At 37.7% G+C, this 22595-nt stretch overlaps 1 pseudogene across 1 annotated transcript; it reads left to right on the top strand.

Moving 5' to 3' along the window:
- Positions 1-18892: 18892 nt before the first annotated feature.
- LOC143573275 (putative protein phosphatase 2C 24) lies at positions 18893-21086 on the top strand (annotated as a pseudogene). The gene is made up of 4 exons (XR_013142398.1): positions 18893-19804; positions 20046-20351; positions 20444-20549; positions 20642-21086. The product of XR_013142398.1 is annotated as a putative protein phosphatase 2C 24 (transcript).
- The last annotated feature ends 1509 nt before the right edge of the window (positions 21087-22595 follow it).

The raw sequence follows: 22595 nt of genomic DNA, 5'->3' as shown, positions 1-22595 counted from the left end.
GCTTATGCGGACATGCATGCATCGCCATAGCACACTTGCTGACCATTTTATTGATAGTGGCTTCAAACGAAAAATTATGGATTGTACTCTCTTTTATAGGATGGTTGACGAAGATTTTCTCTTTGTCCAGATTCATGTCGATGACATCATATTTGGCTCAACAAACGTCAAGTTATGTAAGGACTTTGAAAAGACGATGCAAACAAAGTTCGAGATGAATTCGATGGGAGAGATGATGTCACACCACGACTAGGTAATTATGGAAGCGTAATACAGGAATGTAATAGACACCTCTAGTATCAACCAAATTGTTATAAAGAAAATTTACAAACTATTTTACATCATATTAGATTGGTTGGTACTAAGTTTACAAACTAGGAGAAAAACACATAACCAGTTCTTATGGCTGCTTATTCCTTACTGTATACTTGTATCTGTCTACATTGATTCAATTTCACTCTTAACACCGCGCATTTAAGCAAATCATTCCAAATGCGGCTCACCTGAAAAGCATGTTAAAACGTGTCAACTACGTCTAGTTGGTGAATTTCAAGTTTCACGAGTACGAACAAAAACCAGTATACGTGTTAGTAAAGTTCACAATAGGTATGTATGTATGTGTATGATGTTATTATACTAAGCCATACGTGAAACCGAAATGAGTTAAAAACACATGGCCACCTCTGCCCATGCATTCATGTTGGCATTTAACAGCCACTTTGCCCCAAACAGGTACTATGTCTAACACCTCATTGCAAAATGTAACAAGTTTAGATGATAATGTGCAACTGGGTTAACATATTCCAGCATACCCCACTGGCTCTGTCAGTTGGGATTGTCAAACCGATAGTACTATCCACACGTCACCAACATGAAGTTAATCACTTGTGTTTATGGGGACTTTCAAGTGTTAGTACTTAGATAATTCACATCATAACAAGTTTTCAAGTACATAAGTATGTGTAAACATGCTTTCTACCACAAAAGTTCATAAAACAGTTTAGAAAGTGGGGTCGTGAAATTCACCTTATCGTAGTTCGAAGTTCGAACTGGTAATACGTATCAGTAACTAGCGTGTCTCGATTACAGCTTGAACCCTATAATCGGTAGTTATTATTAACACTAGTACAGTCTTTAAATTAAATCGAGTTGCATATCTAGTCTAGGTATGGCTGTTAGGCCCAGAACATGTTAGTAGTCTTAGATTGTCACGTTGTACGTTATGAAATATTCAAAATCAGACTTGGCTCAGTCACCGTTTTCTGTGTCTGGCCAAGCTTATCGTTCACGTGTTTCGGAAATAGGTAAGATCACACAAACATAAGTAAACATATTGTTTGATAAAATTATTTGATCTATAAAAGAAATTTAAGGTTTCGGTATCTGAATTGGTCGCAGGGTTCGTTTCCATTTCCATACGGGTTTGATTATAAAAAACGTGTACAATCCACCCGAACTGTCCGAAAATATCGTAAAAAGTTTGTTTTTATCAAATTCATTCAAAACTATGATATTTTACCACTTTTGACGTTTTGACATACCGGACAGTTCGTTAAACATAATGCAGCCGGTTTTGTTAAAACATACATAATTTAAATCTTTAAATTTTCATAACTATTTATGTAATTATATATAAATTTTGAGAATTTTTATAAAAACAAATTAAAATATGTAGAATTATATAAAAGTATTTTAAGAATTTTTACACTTAGCTATTGATTTATAAAAATTCATTTTATGTGTTATACTTAACCGATAAATAACTTGTTTATACCAAACGATTACCCAAAAATCCGATAATTTTTTTGAGTCATCAAAATACCATATCATAACCCCTGTAAAATTTCCAGATCACGACTCTTTGGCCAAAATACCTTTTTGTGCATTTTTCGGCTGTTAAAACCCGATTAAATTCAAATGCACAAAGTATATTTAGATCTAAATATACGTTGTGTAGTATAGCTTATTAATACACTACAGAAACCCCTACATGAGTCCATTTTTTTTACCGCAAAAACCTGTGCTAAAAAATATTTTGTTTTTGAGCACTTGCTTTTCTGGTCCAAGTGTATCTTGTCTTTACCATGGACAAATTTCCTTGGTTAACAATAATTGTAGTTTTACCACCCTTTCCAAGTGTGATTTCTATGTTATGTATGATCGTGCCTAAGGACATATCGGTTGAAGTAGATTCTTATTTTTTATCAATCAAAACCCCTTCCCAAACTGTACAAGATTCTTCCAAAGCATGTGCAGTTTGGGAAGGGGTTTTCATTGATAAAAATAAAGAATCTACTTCAATCGATATGCCCTTAGGCACTTCCATACAGAACATAGAAACCACACTTGGAGTCATGAAGGGTATAACGAACATACCTTGTCTCCACATTGGATCAAGAACAGGGTCAGAATGATCAAAAACTTCTATTTCATATAGGGTCATCGAACCGGCCCAACCAGCAACCAAAGATGTATGCATTACATGAACAGAAAGCAACCGTCCGGGATCATTCAATGCAACGGTATGAACACGATACCAAGGCAAACCCATGGAATTACCTCTTTATGAAAGAAAAAAATATTATGTAACTTTATTACATTGGAAAAGACTATACTATGACTATGGTATGGACCCCCCTATTTAGTTTTAGTAAATTATTTCAACGCAAGGGTTCATATTTGTTCTATCGGTAGGGGAGCGTTCCGCCTTAGAGTGAAGCACCCGCGTGAGCGGTAGTGGACGAAGCGGAAGAGAGAATGTCGGCTTGAGTAACGCAAACATTGGTGAGAATCCAATGCCCCGAACACCTAAGGGTTCCTCCACAAGGTTCGTCCACAGAGGGTGAGTCAGGGCCTAAGATCAGGCCGAAAGGCGTAGTCAATGAATAGCATGTGAATATTCCTATACTACCCCTTGTTGGTGCCGAGGGACAGAGGATGCTAGGTTAGCCGAAAGATGGTTATCGGTTCAACGACGTGAGGTAACCTTGCTTTTTCATGGTAAGAAGGGTAGACAAAATGCCTCGAGCCAATGTTCGAGTACCAGGCGCTACGGCGCTTCGTCATTACTCTTTGTAGGAAAATTCAAATGGAATTTTCCTATTTTCCTGTCCGAAATCAACGAGTTAATTATACTACCCTTCTTTGGTATATCCAATTCTAGTGGATTTTGTATCATAACACGAGTCTGGTTACCAACTCCAACCTAACCCAACCCTAATTTTGTGCACAAGATCAAGTTTGAAAAAACTAATATCTTTGCTAATGCTAAGTTTCATTGTAAACATTGTCAACAACGTAAAATAGGCTTATTCATTCAACTCACAGTCACAGATGAGACATGACTTCTATAGAATCCCCATCTACATTCACATTCTATTAGTAGGGAAAATTAGATATATCTTTAGCTCGTATATAACTAGTCAATATCTAATATCACATATACATGTCTTTTTTCCACAATGTAAACCAACTCTTTCAATTCAATTTGATAAGGTTGTTTCTAACCCTTTACAAGGGTTAACTTATAGCCATTCAATTCCATATACTTAGTTCGACCTATCCTCTATGAACCTTTTATGAACCCCGCTTTTTATCAATTGTCCTTTCCCTTCCCCATTCATTTATCATTTTTATCATTATCCTGCCCTAATTCAAGTTTTAAACTACTAACCAACGGTCCGGGTAATACTATTAACCAACGGTTCGGCTAGAACCGTTTCCATTTAAATTTAGACATTAATATCAATACCATAATAAACAGCCACTTTATTTCATTAGCATAACGGCGAATATTTTATTACACAACGATAAACATTTTATTAAACATTAAAAAGTAAAATAATAAACACCGTTCTTCATCTTTCATGCTACTCTCTATGACTTTACGTAACTACGCCCATTAGGCTTCGTTTTGGCGAGTTGCGGAGTTGTACGATTCTCCCGCTTTCAATGCGTCAAAACGCTTTTTTTTCAGGAAATACTTGTTGGTATGTTGTCTCAAAGTGGAGTTCGACACCGCCTTCAGAAAATTCCCAAAGTATTTGCATCGAGCCATCTCCGTTCTGTGCGTCATAACAAGTCGTTGTGTGTCCAAACCTTCGGGTTTCTTGGGGTTTCGATAACCATATCAACTTCATCATTGGAAGTCATTGGATTGGCTTCCGGTTTGAGTGGGTTTGCGTTTTAAAGTGGTTAAATCAAACCTAAGGCTAGCCTACCTATTTATAGTATATGATGGTATATTTATGGTCAAAAACCATTTCCCAACGTTCCAAAAATGGTAATATAGCCGTTGGAACTGGTTCCAGCAGTTAAAAAAAACACACACACACACACACACACACATATATATATATATAAAAGAGTTCAAATAAAAAACAATTGTTTTGTGAGAAGTGTGAGAAGAGCTTTAAAATAAAACAAACTACCTAAATATGACACTATACCATGTAAATAGGAAACAATACAAGTATTTAAAAACTACCAATCTCAACCACTAGATCATAGATTTAAGAGCCTAGATCTATTCTTATTATTCTCACAGAAATATTGTTTTTTACATTAACCCTACCATATATGTATATATATATATGTATATATATATATATGATTTAAATTTAAAAAACTCGGTTATACCCGGTTTTCGGGTAGGAACCAGTCCTACCCTACCCGGTTCTAGCAGGTACTGATATTAGTCTACCAGGTCGGGTTCAGTTCCTATCCGACTCCTGACAAGAACCGGTTAAAAACAATGGTCAAAAAAATACCCGGTTCTAGGTAGAAAAAAAACTCGGTTTGTGCACGTCTAACCCCAATAGTGAGGCCTAGAGTTGTAAATATCGGTTAATCACACTATGGGTTATAGGCTAACAACCGAAACGTTAATTGGTTAACATGGTCAAAATAGGTTACTTAGTATAGGGGTGTTCAAAAGAATCTGAAAACGAATCCATATCTGAACTATTCGTAAATGTGAATTCTAACTATCCGAAATTTCGAATTCGGATATCGATTTTGAGATATTTCAGACAATTTGGATATCCAAAATATTAAATTTAATATTTTTTTAATTACATTTAATATACCAAATTACCAACTTATAAAGATGAAACCCTAACTGTTATAACATACATTGCACGCCTACCTCCTACCACAATTATCTCTGAGCTCTCACTCTCTTCGGTTTCACGACAGTCGACCACCTCGTCTCACATAGGCCGGTGGCGGTGTCTACTCGTCACGAAACACACTCCAACCTTCCACTGTGTCTACTCGTCTCACATCAGCCGGCGGTGGTTGCACGACAGTCGCAAACCGTTGTTTCATGTATCTTGGACTCCGTCCCTCTGCATTCCTTCGACTCGATAAGGTTCTCAGTTGACGTTTTTTGTATCATAAATTGTTAATTACAAATGTGTTCATAGATATGTTATTTGTATAAAAGATTGTGAAGTAGATTACAGATTGTTAGATTGTAGATTGTGAGATGTTGTAACTTCATTTTTGTAAGAGTTTTTTTTTCCTTTTTCCCCAGATTTTCGGATATATGTTTCACTATTCGAATGGATATCCGAAATTTCAAATACGGATTCGGATAGTGAAATCCACTATGTAAAATGTTTGGATATCTGAAACTCCGAATATCCGACTTTGAACACCCTTAACTCCGTAACCATTTAAAACATGTCAAATAGTAGTTAATAACAGTTATTTTTTAATTCAAATAAATCAATTAGATACTAAATATATAAAATAAACGCAATAACTCTTTTTATTTGTCAATATTGTGACACATCACAACTCTAGTTGTGTTGTGGTGTTACAATTAAAGTATCTAAGTTACTACTATGATGTTCAGGATGTTGAGGCAATTGTCATCGAGGATGATGAGTCATCGGGGTGTTTAGGAGGACACCTTAAAGAAATCCTACATTATAAATGGAAATGTGGTGTAAACTTCATCGAGAACGATGAGTCCACGTGGGGTGGATTGTAACACTCTAGGCAAGTCTCATATTGGTCGTGAACAGAAAGAGTTTTTTTTTTGTAAGGTGAGTCTCATATTGTTAGATTGTAGATTGTGAGATGTTGTAACTTCATTTTTGTAAGATTTTTTTCTCTTTTTCCCCAGATTTTCGGATATACGTTTCACTATTCGAACGGATATCCGAAATTTCGGATACGGATTCGGATAGTGAAATCCACTATATGAAATGTTCGGATATCTGAAACTCCGAATATCTGACTTTGAACACCCTTAACTCCGTAACCATTTAGAACATGTCAAATATTAGTTAGTAACATTATTTTTCAATTCTAATAAATCAATTAGATACTAAATGTATAAAATAAAAACAATAACTCTTTTTATTTGTCTGTATTGTGACACGTCACAACTCTAGCTGAGTTGTGGTGTTACAATTATGGTATCTAAGTTACTACTGTGATGTTCAGGATGTTGAGGCAATTGTCATCGAGGATGATGAGTCATCGGGGTGTTTAGGAGGACACCTAAAAGAAATCCTACATTCTAATTGGAAATGTGGTGCAAACTTCATCGAGAACGATGAGTCCACATGGGGTGGATTGTAACACTCTAAGTAAGTCTCATATTGGTCGTGAACAGAAAGATTCTTGGTTCATAAGAAATGTCTACCTTAAATAGCACCGACGCACTTTGGTCGTAATGGTATTGGGTTGGTGACCTAAAAAAAACTTCACATGCAACAAAAAAGAATTCGTAAATGTGAATTACATATCCAGACTTTAAAGCACTATTGTACTATTAATACGCTGATATAAAATGTGTGTCAAAACACATTACGACATTACATCAATTTTGTATTTGACATACCTATGCAAACGTTTGATTCACGTTATAAGACTATCTTCGATGCATGAGATAAATTATGCCCTTAGTAATCATTAACTATTGGAGAATCTTGCCCTTAGCAACCAAGTTCTTCCATAAGGGCTTTGTTTTTGTTGCTTTTTGAAGGTGATGTGGGCCCGAAGTAAAAAAAAAAAGTTTTATACAAATGTTGTGTGTAATGTGTTGGTGATGAGGTGAAAATTAAAAATGGTAAAGATATTTGTAGGGTTTGAGTTAAAATTGAGGCTTTTAAAGATTTGTAAGAGCATTCACAACAGCTCTTTTAAAATATTGTGAGAGAAATCTCTTAATTTTTTTAGATAATTGTAAGTGATTGTGAGTGAATAAAAGATAAAATTTTAAAGAGATGAGTAAATTTGGAGCCACATTGTTTGACCTCTATTTATTTTTTAATATATTTGAAAGTTGTTGTGAGTGGAGGAGAGAAAAAAGATAATACTAAAGATGTAAAAAAATATTATTAAATTGTATATGAGAATAAAAATGTAGTTATTTTTAATATAATTAGAGAGATAGAGATTGAGAGACTGATGAGAATGCTCTAAAGATATTATGTGACGGATAATATAACAGTTAAAAGCGCTTAAAAACACACGTATCACTGGAGATAGTCTATACCTATGCGTTACTAATATTCAATGTTTTTACTTAATGTTGCAAAAGTTTAACACGTAATTTACATGTGAGTTGCAGAAGTTTAGATTGCAAGATCTCTAGCTGCAATCCCAACCTCTAAATCAAATTTAAGTTTGAAATAATGATCAATTCATTGATTACTTCTTATTTCGTACGTCAGCTACGTTTGAATTCATGTGTACGGTGTCCTTGTGATTAGGCCTTAATTATTTTATCACACGTGACTCTTTTAACCTAACCCTTGATAATCCACGTATTAACTTGGTAACCATTACCGACCGGTATTTGAAAAGGAAAGGAACCACTTTTGTCGTCACAGTAAAATTATGCGGCTGTGGTCCATTATTAGTTTGAATCCCTCAAATTCTGGATGACACTTGTCAAATGTTCCTGTATGCGATCAATTAATACTCGAGTTGGTAGACCACCGAGTTTAAAACATGTTTACACGTCATTATGCATCTTTTGATATTAATTCCAAAATCAATCTGCCACGTTCTAAATAAAAGTAAAAATATGGTGAAGATTAAGACATGAGTAATGGATAAACCACAATCGATTCGAACTAGAAGCTGTCAAACAACAATCTAGACGTTGCACCGACTTTTTTCAATGTGTTTCAAGTGAAACTGAAACAAGAATAAGTTTGTGTTAAAAGAAAAAAATACAACCTAGTTTCTTTAAAGTGTTCCAAAGCCTTAACTTTTTTTTTAAGCTAGCGAGTCAACCTTGAGATTTATCATTTTATCGGTCGATAACTCTACGATGCGTCACCATGACTTGTTTAAATTCCTAGTTAATTAGTTTTATGAACTAATTTGAAGGTCACTGCCGTTTTGTGATACGACTTTGATTTTATATCGTTATGTTTATTTCTACTTAAACAATGTGATGTGATGTCTACTAGTAAATTTTGCTTCATCGTCAAATCTTAAAACAACATATTTTAATATAGTGCATCTTGAGCTCTACCATTCTTCAAGTTCTGAACTTAGATGACTAACAATTGATAAGATAGATAACATGTATTAATTAATAATTAGGTTTCTTTTAGTATATGGCATATATTACTAGAAAGATGAAATAAAATGAGAAAAGAATGTATATATGTATAGTTAAAGGAACGTGGTGGGTAAGGAATGAAGCAAGTGTCCATTTCTTATGCCCTGTTTTGCATATATTATTCCATCTTATTCATACCCAGAAGCCCAGCTGTCACGGCACTCTAGCTACGTACGTCTTCCTTATTGGACCCAAGCAGTGGACCCTAGGGTCAACCTGACCTTTGTCCTCCCGAGCCTCAAAAGTCAGGTTCCAATATGGAAAAGAGAAAATAAAAGCATTCCACAAGTAATTGTCATTTGTTTATCTTCATAAAATGAAGCATATGGTCCACCGGTAGGAATTATATACATTTGCGTGCATTCGTTTTATCTAATGTGAAAGTTAATTAATGAAAATGAATACTTAAAGCCTTAAAGGTATAGTAATTAGTATATGCTATCTAATTAATTATAATCATATAAGTTCAGTGTTGGAAAATATGGTCGTTTCGGGCCAAGTCAACGCGGACTGACCCGAATATGACCCGGTATGAGTTACACCGAGGGTAACAAACCTTAAGCTCACTTAATCGTTAACTGGGCCCGACACAATCAATTAGAAAGCTTGGGTGGTGGATCAGACTTTGTTTTGGTGATTGGCCTAAAAGCCCATTAGGTTTAATTGGATTAAACCCTAAATTATTTATATATATAATATACTTATATTATAAAAAAATATATTAATATAATAGATCATCACCATCATCTCCATAACAGCATATTACAGCCGGCACCCGTTCCTCCGGACCTTCGGCCGCCGATCTCGCATGTTCCGTCATCACTTCACCACTGCAACTACCGCCGCCGCCATTCTTTGGTCAACGGTGTTCTTGCTTGCATAACCCACTAGCCGCAGCCTTGATTTCCCGCAAACCCGGTTTTACGGTGAGCCAGAATCTCACGGCTGCACCACCACTGGTCACCGCAGATCACCACCGCCGCTTGCTTCTGGCCACCGGCGCTGTTTTCCATTGCCGTCACCAACCTTCTGCTGTTCCGGAAACCGTCACTGAACCATTGCCGTTCACTGTTGTCTGCCGCCGCCGTTTCCGGAGATTGTCGGATCTCGTTTGTGTCATACCTAGCTACGTTCGTTAGCTCTCGGTGTTCTTCCCGGTTTGATAACCGAGGTATAAAAGCCTAAAACTTTATCTATGGTTTGATTTTATTATTCGTACTCGTATTAGTTGTATCCGGATCCGAGTTCGGGTTTCTGGTTCGTTTTAATCTATTATTTTCGCTGCGTTTTTGGTTCGTCTTATATATTAATATGATTAATATTTATTTAAACGGATCTAATATTTAAAACGAGTTAAAAGTGGTATCAGAGCCGCGGTTACAACGTACGAGTCGATCCCGGTTCGTTTAAACCGGATCTACATCTTAAACTTTAAATTATTTAAAGTTTGTAGATCTAGATTAGTTTTCGGGTAATTTTAGATTTGGTCAAAATTTTGTTTATTTTATTTGACCAAGTCAAAAACGACCCGAAATTTATTTACTTTGAATATGTAAATCCGGGCCCGACCTATGTTTGTTTGGTTGTGTTTGGTTATTGAGCTTGTTTTTTGCCATATGGATGGTTCAAAAGTTGTAAAAGGTTATTATTTATTTTTCGGTTTTCTTTTGGCCATAAAGATGGTTCAAATTTGTAATAGGGCAAATCATTGTTAGTTTATAAATTTGTAATAAAGAAGACGCGAAGATAACCGAGGACGAGCTCAAGGATTTCTTGAAGTTAGTGGGAGTTCGGGCAAGATGACGGGATGCACGAACAAGTCCATCCTTGTGGTTGTTTTGTGTTGTGAATCCCTTGACCCGATCGGTCTCCCTAATTGGCTCTAGCGAGACCGATCACCTTTTGGCCATAAGGATTTACATATTTTTTATTTGCTATTGTGGTTGCTTGGATTGTTTATAATAGGATTATAATATCACCGACCTAATACCAAATAAATTTGAAAATAAACATTTTATTAACCAATTAAGTTTTGCAAATTAAAAGCGTTTTGATTTCCAAAAACTAATAACTTAATAGATTTTCTATTAACTTAAAATTGATTATTTATATCGGGACAAACTTAGTTTTTAATAGGTTATTTAAAACTAAGTGTCCTGAGAGATGAAAGGGTTCATCAATTCGTCCCGATAATAAATACAGTAAAATTTGACTTTTACTCTATTTGGTAATTTTAAAATTAATCCCAATTTAAAACCAATAGTTTATGCCAATCATGTTACAAGTCACACTTGAGGCATACTGTGAAATTTCAAGTATTTGGAGCTACAGCACCGCACTTGTTTTCTAGCATATCCCATTAAGGTTAAAGGGTTTCGTTGACATATCCGGCCCTTTCACACGTCACTATACTAGGACAACTATTACTTTACTCTCCTGTTACGTGCTAAAGCTGTCTGGAGACTTAAAGTGGGCAAAGATGAGGCTAAACGTATCTATACAAACAATCGTTGTCTCTATGGGCCTCATAAACCAAGAGTTGTGCTCTATTCACAATTGGCAATCGTTGTCAGTCTGCCTAACCACTTATTAATGTTGTGTGCTACAGTTGCCTTTAATAACTGGAAGCCGGATTCTCATGCTCCTATTTCATTAATGTTATTGAGTCATTAATAATGGGACTACAACGTCGAAAATACTAATTAAATTTACTTTTGCTTAATTAATCAGATGTCGTCAAATGAAAACTCACCCTACGCCCTTAAGACTATCCTTGAGAAGGATAAACTGAACGGTACCAACTTCATCGAATGACACCGAAACTTGAGACTTGTTCTCACCATGGCAAAGCACCTGTATGTTCTCGATGGACCTGTTCCAACTGAGCCTGAAAACAACACAGCCGCTTCTCGAAAAGTTCTTGAGAAGCATAAGGATGACTCGACTGATGTATCCAGCATTATGCTAGCCACCATGACTTCTGAGCTTACTAAAGGCTTGGAAGTCTTTGGTGCCTATGAGATGCTTAAGCAACTCAAAGGCATGTTCCAGAAACAAGCCCGTCAAGAACGATTCGACACCATGAAACAACTCATTAGTTGCAAGATGGCAGAGGGGTCTCCCGTCAGTGCGCATGTTCTTAAGATGAAGGGGCACATCGATCAGCTTAAGAAACTTTATTATCCCCTGTCCAATGAGATGGCAGCTGGTTTCATCCTCAACTCTCTCCCCAGCTCATACGACCAGTTCGTAATGAATTTCAACATGAATGGCTGGGTGAAAACAGTGCCGGAGCTTCATAACATGCTCAAGACGGCTGAGATGAACATTCCTTCAAGGACCAATCAAGTTCTTATGATCTGATTTGCTGGTGTCAAGAAGCCTAATCCCAAGAACCGGGGTTATAAGGGTAAAGGCAAGAACAATGTTACCGTTGCTGCCCCTCGTGTCACCAATGCTAACAAAGGGGTTCCAAAGATACCACCGCTGCCTCCTGAGGAGCGTCAGTGCTACCGATGCAACCAAATGGGACACTGGATGCGAAACTGTCCTGAATACCTTGCTGAGATCAAGATGAAGAGAGCTAATGGTAAAGGCTCTTCTAGAGGTATTTCCATATACGTTATTGAACTTTTCACTGTCTCTAGCAACACATGGGTATTTGATACCGGATGTGATTTCCACATCGTTAATGTCTTGCAGGAGCCTGAGAAGTGAAGGAAACTGAATAAAGGCAGCATGGAACTCATAGTTGGAGATGAGAAGAGAGTACCAGTTCTGGCAACTGGAGTATTTCATTTTACTTGTCCATCTGACCTAGTATTTCATTTGAATAATTGTTTGTATGCTACTGGTTTGACCAGAAACATCATTTCAGTTTCGTTGTTGTTTGAACAAGGTTTTAAGTACGTTATTAATGGCATGGCTATTTCTGCTTACTTAAATGATATCTTTTATTTTGAGGCTAAACCTCGAAATGATATATATGAGATTGATGTTCAAACTAATAATAACGTATATATAATCTTTGAAAACGTATCCGATCTGGCATCAATTATACATTTCTATGGCATTGCCGACTTGACCACATAAGCAAGACAAGAGTTAAAAGACTCCAATCCGAAGGGATTCTTGAATCCACAGGACCGGACTTTTTTTACAATTATGAGTCTTGCTTAGCTGGCAAACTCGCCAAAGACTCCTTCACTCAAAAGTGAACGAGAAAGAGATCTGTTAGGAATCATACATACTGATGTATGTGGACCTTTCAGAACCACGCCTAGAAACCATGAAAGATACTTTGTTTCTTTTATCGACGATTATAGTCGATACGCTTATGTGTATCTTATGAAACACAAGCATGAATCTTTGGAAAAGTTCAAAGAGTTTCAAAACGAAGTGGAAAACCAACTTGGTAAAACCATTAAGATACTTCGATCAGATCGAGATGAAGAGTATCTATGCTCAGAGTTCATCACTCATCTAAAAGAGCATGGAATTGTTTCACAGCTCATTCCACCTGGCACACCCCAACATAATGGCGTGAGCGAGAGGAGGAATCGAACTTTGCTAAACATGGTTCGATCGATGATGTGTAGAACTAACTTGCCTCACTCCTTTTTGGAGTTTCGTCCTTATGACCGCCTCCCGTATTCGTCAAATACCAATAACCAAGTCGGTTATTACGTCTTTCATCCTGATACAAATACGATTCCTATCAAGAGGAAAGGCCACTTCCTCGGGAAAGAATTTCTCAATCGAGGAACTAGAGATAACATTGTCGATCTTGAAAAAATTCAAGAACCACAATTAACCGCTGAGGAAGTTAGAATGTCTTATCAACAAGTTGTTGCTGACACATCAGACATAAACACGAGCGTTCGCAGAAGTAGTAGGACTTCCGTACCAAATTCTAAATACCTATGGCATTTAGATGGTCCCGAACTCTTATTAGTAGTCGAGTCTAACGACGAACCTATTAACTACAAATCTGCAATCTTAGATTCGGAATCTGAGAAAAGGCGTGAAGCCATGAACGCTGAGATGCAATCTATTCATGACAATCAAGTCTGGAACTTGATTGAGCTACCCCCAGAAGGTCGGGCAATAGGGAGCAAGTGAATTTTAAGCAAGAATCTCGAAGCTGGAATCTTCACTTTGATGAGAAAATCAAAAAGTTTGGTTTTATCAAAAATGAGGATGAGCCTTGTGTTTATAGAAAGGCTAGTGGGAGCACTATATCATTCCTCATCCTGTATGTGGATAATATACTGATAATTAGAAACAACATTCCTATGCTTAAGGGAGTTAAGCACTGGTTGGAATCTTGCTTTGCAATGAAAGATCTTGGTGAAGCTGCTTATATTCTAGGAATCAAGATCTACAAATATAGGTCTGAGCGGCTTCTAGGGCTTAGTCAAAGTACATAGATGAGCAAAGTCATGGCACGCTTCTCAATGGTTAACTCTAAGAAATTGATCCAGTTCTCATTGCTAAAAGAACCGTGTTCAGAAAATTGCAATCTCCAGCAACGGACATTGAGACAAAGCACATGCAAGCAATTCCATATGCTTTTGCAATTGGCTCTATCATGTATGCCATGTTATGCACTAGAAAATGATCAAAGACATGTTCTTAGTGTTTAGTGTTTGGAGGAGTGGAAAATGAGCTCACTGTAAGATGTTACACTAACACTAACTTCCAGAATGACCGAGATGTTTCTCGCTCATAATCTGCTTGGATGAAGAAAGTCATAGCCAACCTCGATCTGGTTCCAAGTTTAGGAAAAAGATCGACATAATATGTGATAACACAGGTGCTATTGCTCAAGCCAAAGAGCCCAATTATCATCACATGGCTAAGCATATTTTTTGTTCTACTATGTACAAGAAATACTGGAACAAGGTGACATCATAATAAGCAAAGTAGACACAGATCAAAATCTAGCTGACCCGTTCACTTGTAAGGCCCTGTTACCGGTAGCCCTACTTTGGTGTTGGATTTACTCATAAACGCAGTTCTAAATATCAAAGTTAATTAAAACATTCGCGGAACATTAAAACTTCAACCATAAAATGTTACATAACCTTCACATCTTGTCTTATAAAACATTCATAATCAATTAAATAAAACATAGTCTTTAAAACATCACAACATTTCTTCGAGATGCCAGTATCTTCGATTCCATGCCATGTGTCTTCAATCACGCGAGCTGCCTCAACCTATTTGCCTGCGTGCATACTAAAAGTCAGCTACGCTGAGTGAGTTCTAGTTAATCACATAACGTACTTTATATACACATATACGTGCCCGAAGGTACGCTTTTCATACATAACATGTTCATCATTCATCCATACATATTCATAGCTAATCTTACGTTATAAAGAGCATTCGTCCTACATACCTCGGATATTATTAGGGTCTGGTACCCTCCATCCTCGGATATTATTAGGGTCCGGTACCCATCATCCTCGGATATTATTAGGGTCCGGTACCCTTCATCCTAGGATATTATTAGGGTCCGGTACCTTCATCCTCAGATATTATTAGGGTCCAGTACCCTTCATCCTCAGATATTATTAGGGTCCGGTACCCTTTCTTCCATACCTTTTTAACATACTTTTCCATATACATAATCATAAGTTTCATACATACATCATTCATTCTTCATCTTACAACATACATATAACATCAACCATTTCCTGGCAATACATGCAATTCCGAAGATCGTTCAAGTATCGACAAGAAACCATTCATACATTTCACATAATACATACATGGCATACACTTATCACTTAGGATAAGTGTATTAACTAATCACATCGAGTATGCACACAGCCCCGAAAACATAACAAGGAATGGGGCTAGAAACTCACCTGAAGTCGATTACGTTCACCGTTAATAGTTATTCCTTTCTTCAGTTGGGCACGGCTAACTGTATAATAATTACATGTATCAATTAACTATTACTACCCATATCGTATTTCTATCTTTATACAACCCACAACGAACGGGGGTCCGGGGGCAGCGCCCCTAGCAGCGGGTTCTAGGGGCGGCAGCCCCTAGCAGGGTCCAAGGGGCAGAGCCCCTGGCTGGGGTCGAGCTGTCGTAAAACATTTTCCATTAGAGTTCGAATTATTGTTAAATTTGCTAACTTAAAAAGTTTAAGGGCTTCTTTGTAATTAAATCATTCTTTTCTAAGTCCAGGGACTTTTCTGTCATTCTGTTAAACTTCCAGTTCGTTACTTATCCTTAACGAATTGACTTGTCATGACAAACTGCTTCTTTGTAACGAATTGAACCCTCTAACGAACTGGACCTTAACGAATCAGTCCATAGCAACCAGTCTATGCAACGAATTGGACCTTCCAATTCGTTATCTTTTAACTATAGCGAATCAAGGGTAGTTCGCTATCTTTTCTCCTTAACGAACTGAAGCTAGTTCGTTATATTCCCTTAGACGAATCAACTAGCGAATTACTTTTGATTCGTTAGTTACCCCTTAGCGAACTAGGGTTAGGTCAGGGAATGTCAGAACATTCCCTGACACCTCTAACCTCGTATTAACTTTTCAGGCGCCGTCATCGCCGGGAAAACCGCGTTTTCGCCGGAAAAACGAGATCTCACTCGTTCTTCCACCGTTTTCATCGTTTTTCGTCCCGTTCGATCCAGATCTGAGCTAGGGTGATCCCTAAGCTCATCTTAGGTCCGGTTTATACCCGATTCTATCCGGATCTCATGACTTAAACGGTTTAACGGTGTCGGCTCGTTGTTTCGCGATTATATCTAACGAGTTTAAGTAAATAATACATCATACTAGTATTACCTCGGGTCGGGATCGTTTTCCTTCTTGGTTTCGGCTAGAGAGAAAAGAGAGAACTAGAGAGAAGCTTAAGTGTGTGTTTTGGGTGGTGTATGGAATATGTGTAGAATGGAGAATTAGATGGTGATTAAGCTTTATATATTTATGAATCATGGGCTTAAGCCCATGGTCTTTCCTTCTTTCTTTCCTAACCCAAGTCCATAACCCATATTCATTTACCCAACACTAGCCCAACTCGTATTCTATTTATCTAAACCGATAACGACCCACTATAAAATAACGAAATTTATTTTATTATAATAACCAAAAGTAGGATGTTACACCACTAAGTCGATGACTCAGGACAAGCATGATCTTCATAGAGATGCTATCGGGCTTAGACTTGCTAGTGATTTATTTTGATTTAGTATTTGGATGTATGAACATTTAAACGGTTGTACTTTTCAGTTCAATTTTGATTTAATGGTTAAATGCAAACGTTGAATAATACAATTGTGTTCTTTTTAATATGTTTAATCCGTGAATATTGTATTCTAAATTATCCGTAGTCAATCAGACTCGTGGGAACGACTCTGAATTAAGACTATTCTGACTTTGGACTCGAACAATTGACTTCCAAACTCACAGACCTCATTGTGAATGACGTTGGATATAACTCGCATCAAATCATCTTCATGGATCTTGATCATAAGATGTTTTGATAATAGTATGCTCATTTAGTATCCTTAGACCTGAGATACATATTAGAACTTTCGTTTACCGAGAAATATTCTTTGATCATGTTAACCGTTGTTGCGTAACGGCCAGCCATAAAGGCATTGATTGGGAATGTTCTAAAGTTCAGTGGGAGTTGTATGTAGTCAAGATGGGATTCTGTACTCTTACATGAAAATGTAACAGTTAGACATCTTGGCGCCCTCGTTGATTCAAACTGGTAAAGTGTGAGGCCTCACCCAAACTTACTGTGTGTTTGATTGGACCACTTTGACTCTATATCGAGAACTACAATAATTGAACACTATATGAGATTGATTTGATCCATGTCTCATTGTTCAATTGATGTCTTATATAGAAAGGATAGATGACAACGATTACTATAAATTCATTATCTTGCAATAAGATATTCCAAGATATTTTGGTTATGGATTTAAAAATGTCATATTTGGTTGGGGACAACTATGTGTAGCTAGAACGCCTCTAACTGTTAGCGTTGTGATACTTGACCCAAATCCGTCCAAGTGGGAGACTGTTGGAAAATATGGTCGGTTCGGGCCAAGTCAACGCGGACTGACCCGAATATGACCCGGTATGAGTTACACCGAGGGTAACGAACCTTAAGCTCACTTAATCGTTAACTGGGCCCGACACAATCAATTAGAAAGCTTGGGTGGTTGATCAGACTTTGTTTTGGTGATTGGGCTAAAAGCCCATTGGGTTTAATTGAATTAAACCCTAAATTATTTATATATATATAATATACTTATATTATAAAAAAATATATTAATATAATAGATCATCACCATCATCTCCATAACAGCATATAACAGCCGGCACCCGTTCCTCCGGACCTCCGGAACTTCGGCCGCCGATATCGCCTGTTTCGTCAACACTTCACCACTGCAACCACCACCGCCGCCATTCACTGGTTACCGGCGTTCTTGCTTGCATAACCAACTACCCGCAACCTCGATTTCCCGCAAACCCGGTTTTCCGGTGAGCCCGAATCTCACGGCTGCGCCACCACTGGTCACCGCATATCACCACCGCCGCTTGCTTCTGGCCACCGGCGCTGTTGTCCATTTCCGTCACCAACCTTCTGCTGTTCCGGAAACCGTCACTGAACCACTGCCGTTCACTGTTGTCTGTCGCCGCCGTTTGTCGCCGGAGATTGTCGGATCTCGTTTGTGTCATACCTAGCTACGTTCGTTAGCTCTCGGTGTTCTTCCCGGTTTTGATAACCGAGGTATAAAAGCCTAAAACTTTATCTATGGTTTGATTTTATTATTCGTACTCGTATTAGTTGTAACCGGATCCGAGTTCAGGTTTCTGGTTCGTTTTAATCTATTATTTTCGCTACGTTTTTGGTTCGTCTTATATATTAATATGATTAATATTTATTTAAACGGATCTAATACTTAAAACGGATTAAAAATTGTTTGACCGTTTGTTCCGAACCACCGTTGAAACCCAACATTCAGAAATGAGAGAAGTTAAGAATGATCTTAAGATGCCCTAGGAATTAATGACTAATGAGTCTTTTTACTAGGACTAGATACACATATATAACAAGTGATGAAACAATTATAGTAAATACGTTGGCAACATCACGAAATCTGCAGTTAAATGAATCAATATGCATGTGTAAGATAGCTAGGTCGTCGATAGATCAACACTGTAAACATAATAACAAATTTACAAATTTCGAAAATTATGAGATACAAATATCCAGAAATTAATATCCTAAAATGCTACAACTTTCAAAATTTATATACGTGGATACCACCAACACACATTTCATGTATAGAGGATCGTCTACCGTCTACAAATTAATGCCGCGTAGATACACCACAATCTCGTACAGGAAATATTTAGCCACGTGTACCCCAACCTCCGTATCATTTGACGACATGCGTGTCAGACCACAACTGACTTCCATCACTCGTGTTACTTCCCCATTCGCCCACGTTTTCCTCGTCAATAATATTCTCGATTCACACCTCCACATCAACGGCCCAGATCATTCCCACGGCACCCAACTCTGCGTTCCTTGCCCGATATTCCATCGGGCAGACGGGCACACCCTTACGTGGCGACCATTCAGTGCTTCGGTTAAAGTCCCGCACTTGCCTATATTAATATCCGTCCTACCGAACCGCCTTCGGTTTCAATTCTATTTATGCACTTCTTTCTTCACGGGACAGGAACTTGGTTTGAGATTATTATTATTATTTGTTAACGATTTTAATTTGATTTTGACAACGATTACCGGAATTGTATTTGGTCGTTTCTAATGGCGGAGATATGTTGTCGGTGACAAGGAGGTGACGGGTTCTGAAGAGCAGAGTTCACGAGCAGCAAGGCGGAAGAGGATGGAGATTAGGAAGTTTAAATATGTACCATCGGTTGGTAATGATAATATTGGATTTAAAAAGCCGAAGCTGACGGTGTTACCGGAGTCGATTTCTCGTAGTTATTCGTTGAAGGATGATCGAGCTGGTGGTGGTTTTGTGGATGGTGAGTCGAACGCTAAATTCGGTGTTGCGTCGGTGTGTGGAAGGCGGAGAGAGATGGAAGACGCGGTTGCGATTCATCCGTCGTTTATTGAAGACGATAATCGGAAAGTTAACGCGCATTATTTTGGCGTGTACGATGGACATGGATGTTCACATGTATGTATTATGTAAACATGTTGAGCTACACCGTCGGATATCTAATCTCACACCATATTAAACGTGTTCTGACCAATAATCATCAAAATTTGAATTTTTTGGTTAAAACGGTTGTGTGTGTGTTTTATAGACAGGCGTTTTATAGTGTGAAATCAGAGGGTGATGCTATTAATAAATCTAAAAGTACATAAAAAGTGATTTAGGATCATTAAAACTAACATGAATATTTTTTGAATTTAAGGTTGCGAGGAGATGCAAAGATCGGTTACACAAGTTGGTGAAGGAAGAATTTAACAAGAATAATGAGTGGAAGAACACGATGGAGCAAAGCTTCCGTCGAATGGATGAGGAAGTAACAGCTTGGAACCAACAAGCTATTACGGGTGACTGCCGGTGCGAGCTTCACGCACCGGAGTCGTATGGTGTTGGGTCTACGGCCGTGGTTTCGGTCGTGACTCCTAATGATATTATTGTCGCAAATTGCGGTGATTCGAGAGCGGTACTTTGTCGAAATGGCAAAGCAGTGCCTCTATCAAACGACCATAAGGTTGGTACCTGGTAGTTAAACAGATCTTAGAATCTTTGTATTATTATTGTTATTAATTAATATTTACTAATTAGTGTGTTGAATATTTGTAGCCTGATAGCCCTGGTGAACTTAACCGGATCGAATCAGCTGGCGGGAAAGTTTTATATTGGGATGGCGCGAGAGTTTGTGGGGTTCTGGCCATGTCTAGAGCCATCGGTAAGTATAATCTATCAAAATAGTTACTTTTAATGACAATTAATTTTATGAACATTAAACTTAAATTAACTTATATGTTGGTTGTTTTTCAGGTGATAGTTATTTGAGGCCTTATGTGATTTGTGAGCCGGATGTGACGATAACAGAACGAACTGCGGAAGACGAGTGTTTAATTCTTGCGAGTGATGGATTATGGGACGTGGTGTCAAATGACACCGCGTGTGGGTTGGCGAGTTTGTGTTTGAAAGGGAACGGGCCGTCCACTGAGATTAAGAGTCCACCAAATAACGAGGTGCCCGAGTACGAGAATTGTGATCGGGCGTGTTCGAATGCCTCGTTGCTATTAACCAAGTTGGCTTTGGCACGAGGGAGTGCGGATAATGTTAGCGTTGTTGTTGTAGATCTAAGGAAAAACGGGTCCTTATTATAACGAGGGACAATTTTGAGAAAATTTATAAAATTTATATTTAGGTACCGAAAAAAGTTATGAATATAATACTGTTGGCACCAAACTGAAATGTATATATGAAAATATTTTGGTTTTTATGTATGTGTGTAGCACACATATTTTGTTTCATTAAAACCTTGCATTGAGAAGTTACTTTTAACACAAATGCACCAAGATTTATAGACAGTGGCGACATACTGAGGCTGTTCATTGCTGTCTCCGTTATACCCCTCTACGTCGGAAGCCGGCGCCATCCAAATTGAAAAGCCGTAATGGCACTCCCCCAGTTTTTCCCTTCATGCGCCATTCCCATGACGCCCGCCACCATAATGCATGATAACGCCCATCCGGCGACGCTGTATATATAATGCCGCTGATCTGCAAAAGCAATGTCGTGTCGGCCGGCAACATCCCCATAACGCCGCCAACCTTCCTCCTCCACCAAGAATAACCTAAATAACTTAAAATCATCATCATCATTGTACTCGGTATATCCCGTAAATAGCAAAGCTATGGTAGAGTCTGAGGAGGGTAAGATGTAGACAGTCTTACCTCTACCCCATAGGGATAGAGAGACAGCTTCCGGTGAGACCCCGGCTCGATTGTAGTTTTGCATCAAGCCTTGGACATAAGGCACAACGCTCAATCATCGGGACACCGGCTGATCGGTGCATGTACCTTTGTCTTTCGGCTATCAACGCCACCGCGTGATGCCTGATTAACCTTCCGCCACTTTTAACGTGATTTTCACGAGATTAGTAAAATAACGTCAAAACTAGTGCAATTTCACTTTTGCCCACCCGAGGGTTCACACATATATAAATTATATGCGCGCGCAATTTCACTTTTGCCCACCAGAGGGTTCACACATATATAAATTATACGCGCGCACCGCAAGCAGGGCGTAAACCTAAATAACTTAAAATAAATTATTGAAACCAATGAGTAACGGATAATCCGGTTATATTTTCTTTATACCATTTTTTATGATAAAGTTATTATGATTATATTTGTATAAATGGCATACTAATTGAAATGACATTATAAATAACTTTTATGTTTGATATAAACATAATTACTATTACCTTATGCATTTCGCCATATATACTTAAGACAATACTCCACTTTCAACGTTTACTCGTTTAGAAAGTAGTATGTACTCGTCTTTGCATATAAACTCTTCCTAATGCATATTTCTCTCCAAACTGACTTAAAGACTTAAAAGTAAACGAAAATAACACATACTCAAATTAATTTATCTATGTATCTAAAGTTGACCAACTTTATCCTAACCCACCCCCAACAAATCTTAATTAACTAGACACCCATTAATAAACCACATCACAACACTAATAATTCAGTTTATATCAGTCGACGTGTTATTTCAACCTAAACTGACCCGTCGTCTCCAAAACTGCCCGTTTAATGCCTTAAACATTAAACACATGATTTCATTAAGTACAATTGGCTAGTGGAAAGCGAAAAATTAAATCAAAACTAGCTCCAATGTCTACAAATATTCATCTTATAAGATCAGTGTCATAAAACCTTTTTTTTATTGTTTTTAGTTATTATATATCATACAACGCATGTAGTCG

Source organism: Bidens hawaiensis, unplaced genomic scaffold, assembly GCF_021521415.1.
Source record: "Bidens hawaiensis isolate Kalapana, Puna unplaced genomic scaffold, B.hawaiensis_p1.1 tig00026267_1, whole genome shotgun sequence".
NCBI classification, from domain to species: domain Eukaryota; kingdom Viridiplantae; phylum Streptophyta; class Magnoliopsida; order Asterales; family Asteraceae; genus Bidens; species Bidens hawaiensis.
The sequence above is the reverse complement of the archived record's forward strand: the minus strand, read 5'-3'. Positions and strand labels throughout refer to the sequence as shown.